Source organism: Macrobrachium nipponense, chromosome 32 (assembly GCF_015104395.2).
Source record: "Macrobrachium nipponense isolate FS-2020 chromosome 32, ASM1510439v2, whole genome shotgun sequence".
NCBI lineage: Eukaryota > Metazoa > Arthropoda > Malacostraca > Decapoda > Palaemonidae > Macrobrachium > Macrobrachium nipponense.
In genome coordinates, this window is record NC_061094.1 from 30,078,069 (window position 1) to 30,094,082 (window position 16,014).

At 42.3% G+C, this 16,014-nt stretch overlaps 1 pseudogene; it reads right to left on the minus strand.

The window, feature by feature from the left end:
- Positions 1 to 6,612: 6,612 nt before the first annotated feature.
- LOC135207302 (uncharacterized) overlaps positions 6,613 to 16,014 on the minus strand; it is a 229,184-nt pseudogene continuing 219,782 nt past the window's right edge.

Below are 16,014 nucleotides of genomic sequence, written 5' to 3' on the forward strand. Positions count from 1 at the left end.
ACGTCTAACAAATGCTCCGCTGGTGCCGGAGCGATAAAGTTAGATTAAACCAGAGCCCCGCCAAAATACGTGTGGTAACTAGGTTGGTGTGCCCCCTAGGCTATAGCTCCGCTGATGGCGGAGACACAAAAGGGAACCAACCAGGAGTGGTGGTAAATGGAAACCACGACGGAAAATGGCGGGGATAGTAGATAAAAATAAACATATTACACAATTCATTGTAAAATTAGGGTATATCCTTAAAATAATTGAATAATAATACGAAAACCTCCCTCCGCCCGTCTAAACTAGAAAAGAGTCGTCGCGGGTAAGAAGCAAGCTCCCTTCCGGCGTAGCGGGGGAAGAGATTGAAAAGGATATAGTAGGCGAACTAAAGCAACCGACCAACTAGTGGGTGGTGCCCACCCGGCCCGCTAGCGGAGCCAGTAATCTATAACAAAGGTGCCCCGGCTGCGACGGAAGGCTCCTTTCGTATGCGAGAGAGGTGGGCTGAGCAACTGGGGAGGGGGGGAGTAAGGACTCGGTGAAACACGGCGGGAGTGAGAGAGGGGGGAGGGATGGCCTACTCCTCCCCGCCTCACCGACTACCCGCACGGAGACCCGGTACCTCATGAGTGGTCGCCCTATACCCCCCGCTGGGAGGAACCCCTGGCCGCCTCAGAGTAGGAGTGAGAGAAGGCAACTGAGGTTGTCATGACAACCAAGGGGTCCCCCAGCCCCTCCCTATACCAGGTAGGGAGGGCAGGGGCAGGGTAAAGGTGCGATGGAACACGTGACCGCAAAGTGGCCTAGGCCGCGAGCAACACAACCGTGAGGGAGGGCCACGTGAACCAGGCTGTACCAAAACAAGGAACAAGCACCTAGGCTAGCCTAACACCCTAAATATAATCAAAATATACATCGAAAGATGGAAAAGACACTTTTAGTAAAAGAGAAAGAAGCCCAGGCGGAGGAGGCAAACTGTTCCAAGAAACAGAAGCCTACTCGGAGCCAGCGATAGCCGATGAAGAGCAAGAGCCGTGGATGCTGGGCCACCGGAATAATAATAGTAGCCCACCTAAATACCAAACTAAGAGAAATGGTAGGAGGGCTGAACTAGCTAAAGCTCGATGTAAAAACAATGAACGTAAAATAGTAAGCCCATAAGTATAAGAAGTCCCAGTATGGAGGACCGGGAATTCTTACGAGGCAGCATGGCGCCGCCACGAGACAACCGGGGAACCGTATATTGACTATTAAGAGGAAAATACTAACGGTACCCGCCCGGAAGATAAAAACGATTCTAAAAATATTACATTATGGAGTTTACTTTAACTTAGCCGTAGGCAATAGGCAGGGAGCGTTACCATGGTTGAAAATAGAGATAATCCAGAAATAGCACAGCACAAGGGAAAATTGCGTCTTGACGCTAGCGCTAAAAATTAAGGATGTCCGCTAGGGGCGCTGCTGTCCGTGGCGTCCTCTAGTAGTAGTAGTAGAGGCTGCATCGCCCGTTGGTATCAGCTCTCTCTTAGGGGGATTCTGATTGAAGTTCTAATTGGTGATTGTCTCGTGGTAGTGTTCCACACTCGCCCCTATTTTCATACCGACAGCTTCTTTTTAAGAGGTCGACGTATGTCAGTTTTACTGACATTTTCTTAATTTTGTTTTTCTCTGGTAATTTTAGATTAATTTTACCTAGAAAGAATGATATTAAGGATCCTTTCATAGGCCGACACGAGCTGAGCCCAGAAAAAAGGCCGCATTGATCCCCATCAGGTGTACCCATTTTCCCATAGGAGCAAGGATACAGGTAAATACTTGGGGAGCCGTCATCAGTCCGAAGCAGAGGGCTCTGAACCGAAACTCTCTCTCTTTGAAGACAAACCTCAGAAACCTCTTTGGCTCTTGATGAATGGGGACACGAAAATATTCATCTTCCATGTCGAGAGTAACCATCCAGTCACCTAGTCAAAGGGCAGACATCACAGACCGACTGGTCTCCAACCAAAACTTCATCTTCTGTACATAGAGATTCAAGGTGCTTACGTCTAGTACTGGCCTCTAGCCCCCTGATGCCTTGTGGACTACAAATAGCCTACTGTAAAAACCTGGGGAGTTTTTGTCTATCACTTCTTCTATGGGCTGCTTGCTGATAAGCGCCTCCAATTCCTTGACCAATACCGAAGCTCTCTCTGATCCCTTTGAGTATGCTGTTGAAGATAGGAAATATTGGACAGCTAGAGGAAAATCATCTTGAAGAAAAGGGATCGAATATCCTTCTCGGAGACTTTGTACTACCCAACAGCTCTGCCCCTCTCCGATTCCATTCCTCCCAGAAAACAATGGAGTCTTGCTCCTATAGGTTTGTGAAGGACCTTCTGATTACTTGTTAGTTGACTTGAAGGGTGGCTTTCTGGTCAACTTGCCTGGAGCTCGCAAGTTAGTCCTTGGTCTGTTCTCAATACTGGACTTCCCTCCTCGAAAAGGGTTCTTCTGGAGAGAAGAAGATTTAGCTTCTGTAGCGGGAGGCTCCTTCAGATGTCTCGCTGATTGAGTCACAAGGTCATTGGTGGATTTCTTCTCCAGATATGACAACACCCATTGAAGCGTCTCATCTGGGAACAGGTGGGACTTACTCATGGGAGAAAACAATAGCGCCGACTTCTGATTAGTTGTCACTCCTCTTAAATGCAAAGAAACACCACAACTCCCACTGTTTAAGTACTCCCATCGTAAACAGGACGGAAAGTTCTCCTGACCCATCTGTCACAGCTTTGTCTGCGCAGGACAAAACATTAAACCAATGCAAAGCAAACTTCTATTACCTTAAACAGGTTATGAAAAAGATGATCAAAATCAGGGGTGGAAAACATCACCTTCGCAGCTGCAAAAGCCGATCTCCTATTCAAGTCCACTAAACCAGAGAAATCCCCTTGGGAGGAGGCAGACACTCCCAAGGAAGGAACTTCTCCAGTCGCATAAACACATAAACACCATAAGTCTTATTTCTTATTCTGTTGCTTGGAAGGAGGATAGGCGAATGAAGCTTTACCCAATTCTCGCTTCTTTGCCAACCACTCATTAGACTCCTTCAACACTTTCTTGCCGGACTTAGAAAGGACTAATTTCAGCAACCCTGACAATACTACCTTCCTGTCCATCACGAACATAGAGGTGGTTCGAAAAGCCCAAGATAATAGTGAGCAAAAACCTCGAGAGACCTGAGTAAGCCGAAGATTTCGAGTCCTGATCCTCTTCCTCCCCTTCTGATGACACTGGCGACAAACCATCTTCCTCTGCTTTAGGAGCCGTTGCTTTCTTCAATAAACCCATAAGCTCCTGAGTTGGTGTTTGAATGGACCAAAAGGCGACTTGTCTACCAAAGCATTAGTCTTGGAAGTTGAAGTTGTGGAATGGAAGCAGTGGTAGTTGAACGGATCTTCTTAGAAGACGAGCAACTTGCAGGAGAGACACTAAAGAAGTTGCCAAAAGGGCGAACCAGAGTCGAAAAGCTCCTTTTTGACGTAGCTACGCAGGGGAGTCGGATAGCATGAGAGCGCGTGTACTGCTCAGATTGCGTCGACACTACAATGGCGACTCTCACCAGTCTGGGACTTTGACTCTCTGGAGACCACTGATGTGAATCTTGGAAGATTTGAATAGGCGCAAAACTGCAGGATGCCTGAGGACTCCACTGCTCCTTCAACTTCTTCACTGGTGGAGTTGTACAGTCCGCAAATGAGGCATACCTCTTCAAAGGTCGCAACACCATCGCATGTTGCATCTGTCGCTTTTCAGGCGACAACACATCTGATTCGGAAGAAAACTGCACTTCACCAACATCAACGCCCTTCCAGCAGCATTTAGTCGAGTTGACAGGCTCGACGTAGTCGCGACTGACGGTTGAGCAAAGCCCCCAAGTCTCCCTTCGACCTCCTGTGTCTTCTCCCGGATGTGGGGGAGTTGGACAGGGACCTTCGTCTATGAGAAAAGGGGGGATGGTCAGCCGCCACCTCAGACACAACACTGACACTTGGCACTTCACTCATCTTTTCACTAGCAATTTATTTTTCAATAAGGGAACAAAACAAAAAAACATAACCAAATCCATCAAAGATTTGGCCAAAATTTCAAACTTCTTGTCCATTTTGGACTCTAAGCTGGCAATGGTGTTAGAATCGGAAGCATGGGCTACCTGGACTGGAGTTAAGTGGCAAAGAAGTAGGAGAACTAACAATAGGAGAGATGTTAGATAACAGAGGGGAAGAAAAAGAAGACCTCTTCACCTCTAAAGGCAAAGGAGTCATCAATATTACTCTTACTCGCCGCCTTCCTCTTCCTATCTTTTTCTGTTTTCTCTAAATGAGACTTAAAGTTCTTGCACCCTTGCTCATCCAAATCCTGACACTCAATGCAAAAGTTAAATCTTTGCTACATAACTGTCCCCTACACTTCATGCATTAAGAGTGCGGATCATAACAAAGTTTAGCCATGAGGCTGCAAACCTAACTGATGACGAACTAGAGTCCGACATACCGAAGCTAAACTCTATTTAGCTAATTGAAAGCTAAAACAGCAGCTATCCAGAAAAAACCACCACCAAATTCACCAAATACAACAAAAAACTGCAAAATGGCGATGATAAGTTGACTGCAAATTAACTACAATGTTACACCGTGGCCGGCAGAAAACAAATTGACAGCAGTTAGCTCAGCAGTACCTGGTATTCCTGAAAGTGGGTGGGTCCTGTATCACCTACACTAATAATGGCAGCGCCGCCACCGCAGCCAAATAATTTGAATTTTCAACTGCCAGGTAAGAAAGCTTACAGCTTTGTAATTGTTTGGTAAGTCCACTTATGTGAAAACAGTATGTAATATGAAGTAAAAGTTTAGAAAAATTTTGTTGGTGTGTACTATTTACAAATTGTTTGGTGAAAATGGTGCACGACTGGCTGGGGGATGGAGGCAGGAGAGACAGGAAACCTTTGAGAAAACTGAAATAATTGCAGTGGGCAAAGTTGATAACAAAATCAATTTTATTCACATTTTACAAGGATAATCAAAGGAATCAATAGTGTGTGTCCAATTGTGTGAGAGAGAGAGAGAGAGAGAGAGAGAGAGAGAGAGAGAGAGAGAGAGAGAGAGAGAGAGAGAGAGAGAGAGAGAGAGAGAGAGAGAGAGAGTAATTGGCATGTATGATTTTTGTTGTGTTTACACTTGGATCTTAAGTGCATGAAAGATATTAATTATGTCACAATACATCAACTTACTGTTGGCAAATGGCAGAATTTAAAATAAACATGAGGATTTTGCAAACAATTGAGTTATTATAGGTAGAGAGGGCAAGAAAAGGAAAGAGATTAACTAACTTTTCACAAGAAGAGATTAAATAACTTTTCACAAGAAGAGATTAAATAACTTTTCACAAGGAAGTCGTTTAAACATACAATTGACGACACACAGAAGCTGAATGCAGTGCCAGTGTGTTTATTATGGAGTTGAGTTACTTTAACAATGATAAAAAATTGTAAAAAGCAACTGTCACTAGGTAGGTATGTTACCATAATAAAAAGAAGTAAGTTGGGCAGATCAAGTGTAAGTGAAAGAAACGGGAGAATAATCATCCCAGCCCAGCTGGTAAGTCCGTAGGAAGCAGATGCTCGTCTTCCCTCTCCTCTCTCTATCATCTCACTCAGTACATCGAACACTGCCTCAAGTAAGACTTTTTTTGTATCATTATTTTTTTATTATGTACTGTATTGCATTTGATTGTTTTCATGTTTTATCATTATGTTAAATTTATTGTGAAATAACATTTTATTCTTTTAAATGAATTGGTACTGTTTTTACATACATAAAAATATTTTACTCTCTTCTTCTCTCCTCAACAGTATCACAATTGGTACAATAACCTTAAAATCATTCATACATTATTCCTCAAAAATATAAATGCTCCCTCCTCCTGTCTCAAGTTAGCTGTGCATCACTGCAATGACAAATGATTTTAATTGTTTATGCTTGATTTTATTGTGAAAAGCTTTGCTCTTTCATTTACTAGTTTGTTGAATATGGTTAAAATATACTGTCTGACTTCGTACACCAAACACTGGCTCAATCAAGATTTTTTCCTTGTTTCTCTATTGCATTTGATTGTTTTCATATTTTATCATTATGTTAAGTTTATTGTAAAATTCCCCTTTTTATGTGAATTGTTATTGCTTTTACGTACATACAGTAAAATTTTACACTTTCTTCTCCTTCTCTCCTCAACATATCAACACTCCCTTGTTCAGTTTCAAGTCAGCTGTACATGATGTCACCATGGTGACGTACGATTTTGTGCATCTTTTATGCTAAACTTTATATTGAAAAGCTATAATCTTTTATTTATTTTGTTGAATATAGTTACCCTTAAACTATATATTATAAATGAAAAAACATGGTCATACACTTTTTCTTGTAGGGCACACTAGGCTGTCGAATACAAGTTCATAAACAAGATAATCGGTCAGTTTCGAAGTTTTGAGCCATTGTTCAACAAACACCACAAAATTTTCTCAAAAATTTCATTCAAAAAATGGAATGTTCAACATAACAAACATTCAATAAACAAGGTACCACTGTACAATATATCTATAATAACAATTATATCAGTAAAATAATACATTTATGATGACTCACAAGTGTAGCAATGGCCAGAGCATCTCCATATTCAACAACAAGTCCAAGTGCTGCATGAATTTCTATTAAAGTGTTGAAATAGTTCTCTTTGTTGATGTCATAGTATCTCTGGGCAGCCGATCTTAAGAGCTCAAATGATCCATAGTAATGGTCAGGTGCCATCATCATGTGGAAATGAGGGTGTATTTGAGAAGCTCCAGCATGATGATAAAATATCCCAAGCAATGTTGGTGTATCTGAAACATAACACAGTTTAGTAGGTGATTTAAGTCTAATAACTAATACATCACTAGCTTCAAATACAATTTTTTTCAGTAAAATGCACTTTTATACACTTAATAAAGATTAGCTTTATTCCACACTGCAAAGACTCGGGTGCACAATCTTGGAAACAGACAGAAAAAACTCCACTCTGTATGCGTCAGCTGACTCCATCAGACCACATTTTCAAGTTTCTTCTTATTCTTCTATGCTATTCCCCTTATGAAGTGATAGTAGGTTGGGCCAAGGCACCAGCCACCTCTTAAGATACTGCCACTAGAGAGGTTAAGGTCCCTTCTAAGGCTGGCCAGTTAGTCATCTGGTCCTGAACTTTTTTCTGTGCCTATGCCCACTCAGAATAATTTGCCATATCACCACATACACACTAGGCAACTTTAACCACCCTACACTTCATACCCCTTTCAATCTCTCCTTTCTTGTGTAAAAGAGACTCGCTACCCTGTAATGCATCTCTTCTAAGAGAAGGCCACTCTGAAATAAATCACAATTCTTAAATCTTGGATGATGAAATAGCCTTTGTACTTGGGCCTTCTGTTGTCTTGGATTGGTATTCCCTTGCTTAGGGTATACTCAAGCTCACGTTTCTGTCAGTTCCCTATTCCTCTTGTTTTTCAAATGGAGTAGGCCTAATATACTAAGGGCCAGGATGCCTGGCTGGGTAGCAAGAGGCTACCTAATCCTTACCATTTTCTTTTTCATCATCTTTATTCATGGCTTCATTTTCCAAGTCCTTCCTTCAATGTCTGGCAAACCTGAAGATGTATTTGTCCTTGCTGGTCCTTGCTGAGTGTGCTGGCTCCTCCCAGTTGATTAGTTCAATTTCAGCAGTAATTTTGTCTACTTATGGGCATACATACGCCTTTCAATATTGATTTTACAAGTATACTGCTGTATATGTTGTTCCTGTTATTGTTTTAGTTAAACCTCACAATACAGAACTATATCAATATGTATTATGTTATTACATTCTCCTTGCAATCTTGTACTTATACTGGGCCAAACAACTAACTGATCCTGGAAATGTTGGTGCTGTTAATTTTGATATCCTCATTCGTTCTGAAATTCTTGTGCCTGATATGTAGTGCCATACTTCAGAACTGTTGCTTCCTTGTTTTAAGAATCCCATGTTACTCAAGTGTGAAGCCACTGTATGAGTGTGGATGCTGTGAAACACAGTTGGTTAAAGTATCTGGAAGACTAATAAATAAATCCTGCTGGCTACATAAACCAAGGTTTGGATGATTCTACATATGACTGATTGCTTACCAAAATGGCAGCAGTTCAGTATAAGCTGACTCCATGGCTTGTGTTTTCATTGGTGGTTAAAGTGTGTATCACACTAAATGGCCAAGTTCAGTTACTGCCACAGATAATCATGGTGTTTCTGCTTTAGAGTTTTCCACTATTTCTGGTTGTGAAAAGTTAATAATTGAGCCCACAAACCTCTTTGGCAACCATCTTGACCTTGTATTTACAGATATTACATGGGTTACGCCTGAAAAATTCCTCCAGAAAGCTGAAGGGTAGTCATCCATGATACTTTGGGATAAGAACCAACCAACGCTTGACTAATAACCCCTCGTAAGAAGAAACTAATTGCATTTTGGAAATGGAATGTTATGGACACCTAGGGGAAACCAAATAAGATTCTCTGACGAGGTGAAAGTTCCTCAGTACGTGACAAATAAACTTTGAGAGCTCGAACCGGACACAGCAGCATTTGTGATCCGTTATCTGCTATACAATTATCTAACGATGCTGCTGCGACTCTACTTATGAAGACAATGACATGAAATTGACCATTGAGGAGACATCTTGTTTCTAAAACACTGTTGCTGAGTGCAAGAGGCGCCCTCAACAGAACCTTCTTAAGAATGTCCAAATAGTTGAGGAGGCAGATGATTTAACACGAAGTCCTCCTCTCCTTGACAAGAACGTAGTACAGCCAGCCAGAATGTTAGTCTGGTATGTGAACCCCATCAAAACAGAAGTGATGAGGTTGTCAAACAGTCGAGGATCGGAGAAACACCCATCAACTTTCACAACATCCACATAGAGTGGGACAAGGCCTTCGACTGGCTGTGAAAGGTGTCTTCCAAATACAAGCCTCACAATCTGTAACCCCTACCACACGAATCAACGAAGGAACCCAAGAGAGAAGAGCCTCAACAGATTCGTAATGTGGAACTCGGACACTGGCAGAAGGGTTACCCACTAACTCATACGGAACACTTCCTATAAAGAAGCAAGGTTGAATCAAGTCTACTCTGGCCCATAAGTGATGCTAGCCTAGAGAAGTCTTCCCCAAGAGCTGCCCGACTCGGCCAAAACCAGATCAGCTTACTTGATGTTTAAGAGACTACTGGTTTGGTTTAATACAATGTATCAAACATTGCTTGAATTAACTGTGAGGTTCCTCCGGAGCCTGGACTGCGGAAAGAGAGAATGGAAAAAGTCCAACATCTGTTTATACTCGCTTTCCTTTGCTGGAGAAAAAAAAAAAAAAAAGAAAAAAAAAAAAAAAAACTACAACTAGCACCTGATTCTCTCTTCAAAGGGAATCCTCTGTCAGTCCTGTCTGACCGCACTGGAACAGGAAAAGGAGAAAGGCCGAACACACAAGCACTGAATACAAGAACCCAGAACTTACTACACCTGGCTGCTTGATACCAACACCTGACATACATGATCCCATCATATCTGAGCCAACCGATCCGGTTGTGCAACAATATACCAACAAGACGATGATAAACTCTGACTCCTGAGCTCGTTGCACTTGACTGCACAATCCCCCCACCCCAGGCACGATGACGTAACACCTGGCTGCCATCCCCCCCCCCAGACAACCGTCCCCGGTTCCACATATTGTGTACCAACTAAAGACTATGACATAACTGAGCCAGTCTCGCTAGACTGTGCATACTCGCACTACCCCGTGATGATAATGTAACACCTGTATCGAACATACCTTGGCTATGAAAGCCCACCCCTAAGAGTCAACCACACTCTGTTGCGCCAAACGTGTACCAACTAAAGACAATGACTTAACCTTGAGACAATCTCACTCAACTGCAAAACTCTGCACCAGCCAATGACTATGACATAACACCTGGCTGACTACAAATGGGCGAGCAATGCCCCCTAAGAGTGGAAAAGCCGCAAGGCCGCAAAACACAATCCAAACAATGCCAGTTACACCAATACTAAATCAGGACAGGAGTCCAGAACTGAAGCTATATTGATCAAGTGAAGGAAGGAAGTATACTCCCAGAAGCCCCGGAACCAAGGCTGAACACACAATGAACCCCTTGAAGGAGGAACAGAAAAAGCTGCAGGAAAAGGTTGAGAAAGAAGCAGGAGAGAAAAAGGAATAAGCAACACTCGCAGTAACCACTGGAGCACCTAATGCCGACATTGTGCAGGTGGAGATCCAACTTTTGCGGCACATAAAAGTGCCTTTAATGACATGTTACAAACTTTGGAACCAATGGGAGCCACAGAAGGAAATTACCAGCTACCCTAACGAAAGGAGGCCAAGGGCACAAACGGTATTAACTATGGTGCAGACGAACTGCCAACGGGCATAGCCCCCACAATAACTGCGGTAGGCACATTATGTCTCGAACCCCAAAAGTATAAAAATGGGAACCAAAGAAGGAAGATTACCAGCTACCCTATTGAAAGGAGGGGCTGAGGACACAACTGGTGCTGATACAGTCAACGATGGTGCCGACGAATTCACCAACTGACGTAGCCCCCGCAAGAACCACGGAGGACACATTACGTCTCAAACCCAGTAAAGGATGAGTATACAGAGTTTCAGAAGACTCCGCAACCACCTGTGAAGCATCCAGACCAGCAGCCTGAGAACTACAGGGCCCATGGAAGGTGCTAAGAAGACAGCCCCGCCAAAATTACGTACTTCCCTCAACTCCAAAGAGAAAGAGAGGGAGTCATCAAAAACCCCAAATTCCAGGATTGAAATGATGAAAATTCTTTGCTCTGCTGTGTTAATGGCAAAGAACACAGGATGAGCGAGAGAAGACTCCAAAGCAACCACTAAAGAATGACCTGATAAAGAAGATTACACAAAGACAGAAGAAGTTTTAGAAGAAATTGGGAGAGAAAGAAACTAGACCGACTCTGTTCCCCATGATAATATTGACGAACAACATCATTAGCAAACTCAGGAAAAATCTTCAAGACATGATCGTGAATACAGTCCGTATTCAAGCTACTGTAATTTGTCATACGATAATTCGATTTTACAATGGGGTTAGCAATTAATATCGGTACAACTACATTTTGAAAATAAGTCTTTCTATATCTTGTGCACAGCTGGCGCAGGCAGCGAGAGAGTTGAGTTGAATATAGAATTTAGGCCAAAGGCCAAGTATTGGGACCTATGAGGTCATTCACTGCTGAAAAGGAAATGGACAGTAATAGGTTTGAAAGGTGAAACAGGAGGAAAAACCTCTCTGTTGCACTATGAATCAAGTGTTAGGAGAGGTTGGAGAGTAATATGAAGAAGAGAATACGAAAGTATGTAAAATAAAAGGAGGGCAGAGAGAGAGAGAGAGAGAGAGAGAGAATTACAATCTTCTAACTTCTCTACCTCGAAATCTGTACACCAGTTAATGAGTACTGTCTTAACGATATACTCGTTGTATAACTGTGTACAGCCATGAACAACCAAACGAGAAACTACTTTGTTTGCTAATATGACCGAATCCAGTAGCAACATCCGTTTATTGTATTTAATCAGTGTACGAGAGTAAACGCTTACTGTAGGTATGTTATAAATGGTGTCATACAGAATAGGACCAAAATAATTTACGTAACCACTTTACTTGCTGTGAGATTGTCAGGGCAATATAATTGTAACTGTAAATGTAGCTGCAGCAGATAAGGTAATAGTACGTGCATCGGCGACATGGATAAACCTTCCAAAATTTTATATGAATTGGCTCTACAGACGAACCTTCACACTAGACACTACAAGGAAGTCCAAACCCTAGGGAACCTGCACTTCCCTTCCTAAACACTACTTAACCAATTATCACTATGTATTCATCTGTCCCTGGCCTAACTTACATTAACTTTAGAAATGACACCTTGAGGGGGAAGGGGGAATCTGCTGTTAAACTCTGCCTGTTCTGCGCCGGGGGGGCCAGCAGATCCTACCCTTCAGTTCTGATACAGGGAGGGGAGCTGAAAGAGAATGATTAGTATCACCTATGCTACTACTGCTATCTCTATTTCAATTAGCTTTGTCATGAAATTAGCAAACAAGTTAAAAATTCTGCCTTCCAATTCTGAACCGTTCCTACTCTAGCTATTCTTTGCTAAACTCTCGCGATTTTGCCACTGTCTTCTATTTGCTCTTAGAGACTAGAGAATCTGACAAGTGAGGTAGTCCTCTAAGTGATCTAATGAACTAACCCCTCTGTATGACATGCATTACACTTCCCTACAGCTAAAACAAAAAAAAGTCTCATTTTGAGGGTACTCACCCTTTGTTACACGGAGACATTGTAAACGAAAGCCAAGGATATCAAACTCTATCAAGGCCTCGGTAAACACTGTGAGGGTCAGGCTAAAAGACCAAAAGTTCGTTGGGAGCAGGAATACGTCCAGCTCTCAATGCGAAGAAAGAGCAATTGAGGAGACAGGCCTCTGGTGGCCAGTATTGCCAACGTAACACAAGTAATTCATTTGGCTATTTTTTACCTGCAGCGTTGATAACACTAATAGTTAAAATTACCCACTTACAGGGTAAATCTGTGGGGATATATTCGGGCTGGTCAGTGACAGGGCTAATTCGGGTGTTCAGGGAGTGTATTGCAATATAACATTTAAATGAGCCATGGAAAAGATGCATATTTGTTATGTTTTATAAGATACCAATAGTGATTGTTATATATTTGAAACTAGATTGAGAAGCAAAAACCTTCAAACTGATATTTCCATTTTGCACCAATATATCCAGAAGTACAATACGTATACCATGGTCCATTATCTCGATGCACTACTGTATCTGGTTTAATACTACACTGGTACCTCGATATACGAAAGGCTCAACTTATGAAAAACTCGAGATACGAAAGCAAATATGAAAAATTTTACGGCTCTTCATACGAAAATTGTTCAAGATACGAAAGGTTGTTGCTGTAAAGTCCGAGATTCGCCCGGACCACCAATAACAATTTTGAAACTCGAGCGCCGCCAACTGAGTAGACCCGCCACCATCCTCCCGTTCTCCCATTGATTCCTGATGCTAGTCACCGCCATGAGATCCTTCTCTCCTATTGGTCAGCATCCCTCCCATGATGCATCTACATAGCGGCGTGCTTCTTCAGCCACTGCACGGCATCATCTGTATCGTACGCACGCGATATTCATTCGTTCTAACGATTTCGTTTATTATTGTAAATTTGTTAGTGATTTCGTTGTAGTATACTTTATCGTGTTGTGTGACAACTTTACTACATACATATAGTACGTACTACATAACATAATCACGTACAGCATATAGGTGGTCATGGGTCCCAAGAAAGTTGAAATTCACGGAAAGAAGAGGATGCTTTCTTTGGAGACGAAGATGAAGATAATTAAAAAGTATGAAGCTGGTATGCGATTGAGTGTGATCACCAAGTAATACGGCCGAAATCCGTCGACAATAGGCACCATCCTTAAGCAGAAGGATGTCATCAAAGCAGCTACAAATTCCAAGGGCATCACTATTTTGTCCAGCAAGAGGACCCACGTGCAAGATGAAATGGAAAGGCTTCTTCTTGTCTGGATAAAAGACATAGAAATCGCTGGCGATACGATAACAGAGACGGCAATCTGCCACAAGGCCAGCGCTATTTTTGGCGATTTGATTGCCCAGGCCAAAGACGACAGAGGAGAAGGGACATCAACGCCAACCCCAGACTTCAAGGCTTTGCATGGGTGGTTCGAGAAATTCCGTAAATGGACTGGCATCCATTTGGTGGTGCGGCATGGGGAGGTGGCCAGCTCGGACACGAAAGCGGCCAAAGCCTTTAAAGATGTTCGACGAGATGATGATCAAGTCTTCAACTGTGATGAGACTGGCCTTTTTTGGAAAAAAATGTCTCGTCGGACGTACATCACGCAGGAAGAGAAGAAGCTACCTGGGCATAAGCCTTTGTTCAAACGCCAGTGGGGATTGCAAGGTGAAGCCCCTACTTGTGTATCATTCGGAGACTCCTCGAGCCTTCAAGGCCCACAAAATGCTTAAGGAGAAGCTTCCAGTGATGTGGAGGGCTAATGCGAAAGCCTGGGTAACAAGGCTTTTGTTCACCGAGTGGGTAAATCTGAGTTTCGGCCCGACAGTGAAGAAATTCTTGGAAGAGAAGCGCCTCCCTCTGAAATGCCTGCTGGTGTTGGACAATGCCCCTGCTTACCCTCCTGGCCTCAAGGAAGATATCCTAGCCTAGTATTCCTTCATCAAGGTTCTTTATCTTCCGCCTAACACCACCCCTCTCCTCCAGCCCATGGACCAGCAAGTGATATCGAACTTCAAGAAGCTGTATACAAAACATGTATACAAAACATCTTTTCAAGAGATGTTTCCCACATCACCGATAAACTCCTAACCTCAATTGCGTGAATTTTGGAAGGAGCATTTCGATATCGTAATATGCATCTGACTCATCGACCAAGCTTGGCAGGAGGTTTCGAGGTGAACCTTGAATTCCTCGTGGAGGAAACTCTGGCCTGATGCAGTATCCGCCCGAGACTTCGAGGGATTCGACGTGGGCGAAGCTGGTGCTGCAGATTCAGAAACAGTTGACGATCCTGAAACTGTTTCGCAACCAGATCTTGACGAGATCGTTGCACGTGGCAAGTCCATGGGGCTGGTTGTCGACTAGGACGACATCAATGACCTTCTCGAGGAGCACCAAGAGGAGCTTACGACGGATGACCTGAAGGAGTTGGAGGCCATGCAACATAACGTCGTTCAAGAGGAGTTCTCTAGCAGTGGCGAGGAGGAGGACGATAACTCTATGACAACAGCAGAAATTAAGAATGCTCTAGCTGCTTTTCATAAGGTGCAACCAATCATAGAATAGAGACACCCCGAAAAGGCTTACACAGGTCGTATGCTTGCGCAGTTCGATGACGTTTGCCTGAGTCGTTTCAGGAACATTGTCAAAAGTAGGCAGAAGCAATCTTCCTTGGATAGTTATTTTTTAAAGAGGCCTTTAGTAGGAGTAGTAAGCAAAAAGGAAGAACCAAGTGATACTAAAAAACAGAAAGTTGAAAGTGGTGAAGAAGTTGAAATTTTGTTTAAAAAAAAAAAGTAAAGTATAAAAAAAAGTTTTAAAAAAAGGTAAAAATAAAAAAAAAAAGACAAAAAAAAAAAAATTTAATTTTAAGTTTTTTGTAAAGTTAAGTGTTACAGTTTTGTTAATGTGTTTTGTAAAGTTTCGTCTATGTTTTCCTTACATTTTTTTATGTGTTTCGTAAAGTTAAGTGTACGTACGTATCTGCCTTTTGTCCTCCTCTGTCGCCACTTTCGGAGATAGCCTCACTCAAAAGGTAAGCTTCCACATTTTACTACATACGTACGTATGTATGTAGTACAGTATTTCTTGTATACCATGTACACTAATACACTTTATTTACAGGTATATTAGCAGTACGTATTAAATTAGGTATTGAATGGTCAAAATTGTTGTAGTATTTCATTGTTTATAGGTCAATTTAGCTTTATTATGAAATTTACTGGTGTGTTTTTGGAGGGCTTGGAACGGATTAGCCATTTTACATGTAAAATGCGGTCCAAGATACGAAAAGCTCATGATACGAAGGGTGCCTCGGAACGGATTAATTTCGTATCTTGAGGTACCACTGTACTTATTTTGCGAGGAGTTTTATTATGGCTACAACTAAAATGTTTAACAGTTTGCCTTATGCAGTTATGGAATCTTCTGACTTCCAAATGTTTAAGCAAGGAGTAAATTCATTCCTTCTTTCTATAGATGTCTCCTGAATTCAGGTGTATCAGTCTCATTTTCTATGCCCTCATATTTATTTA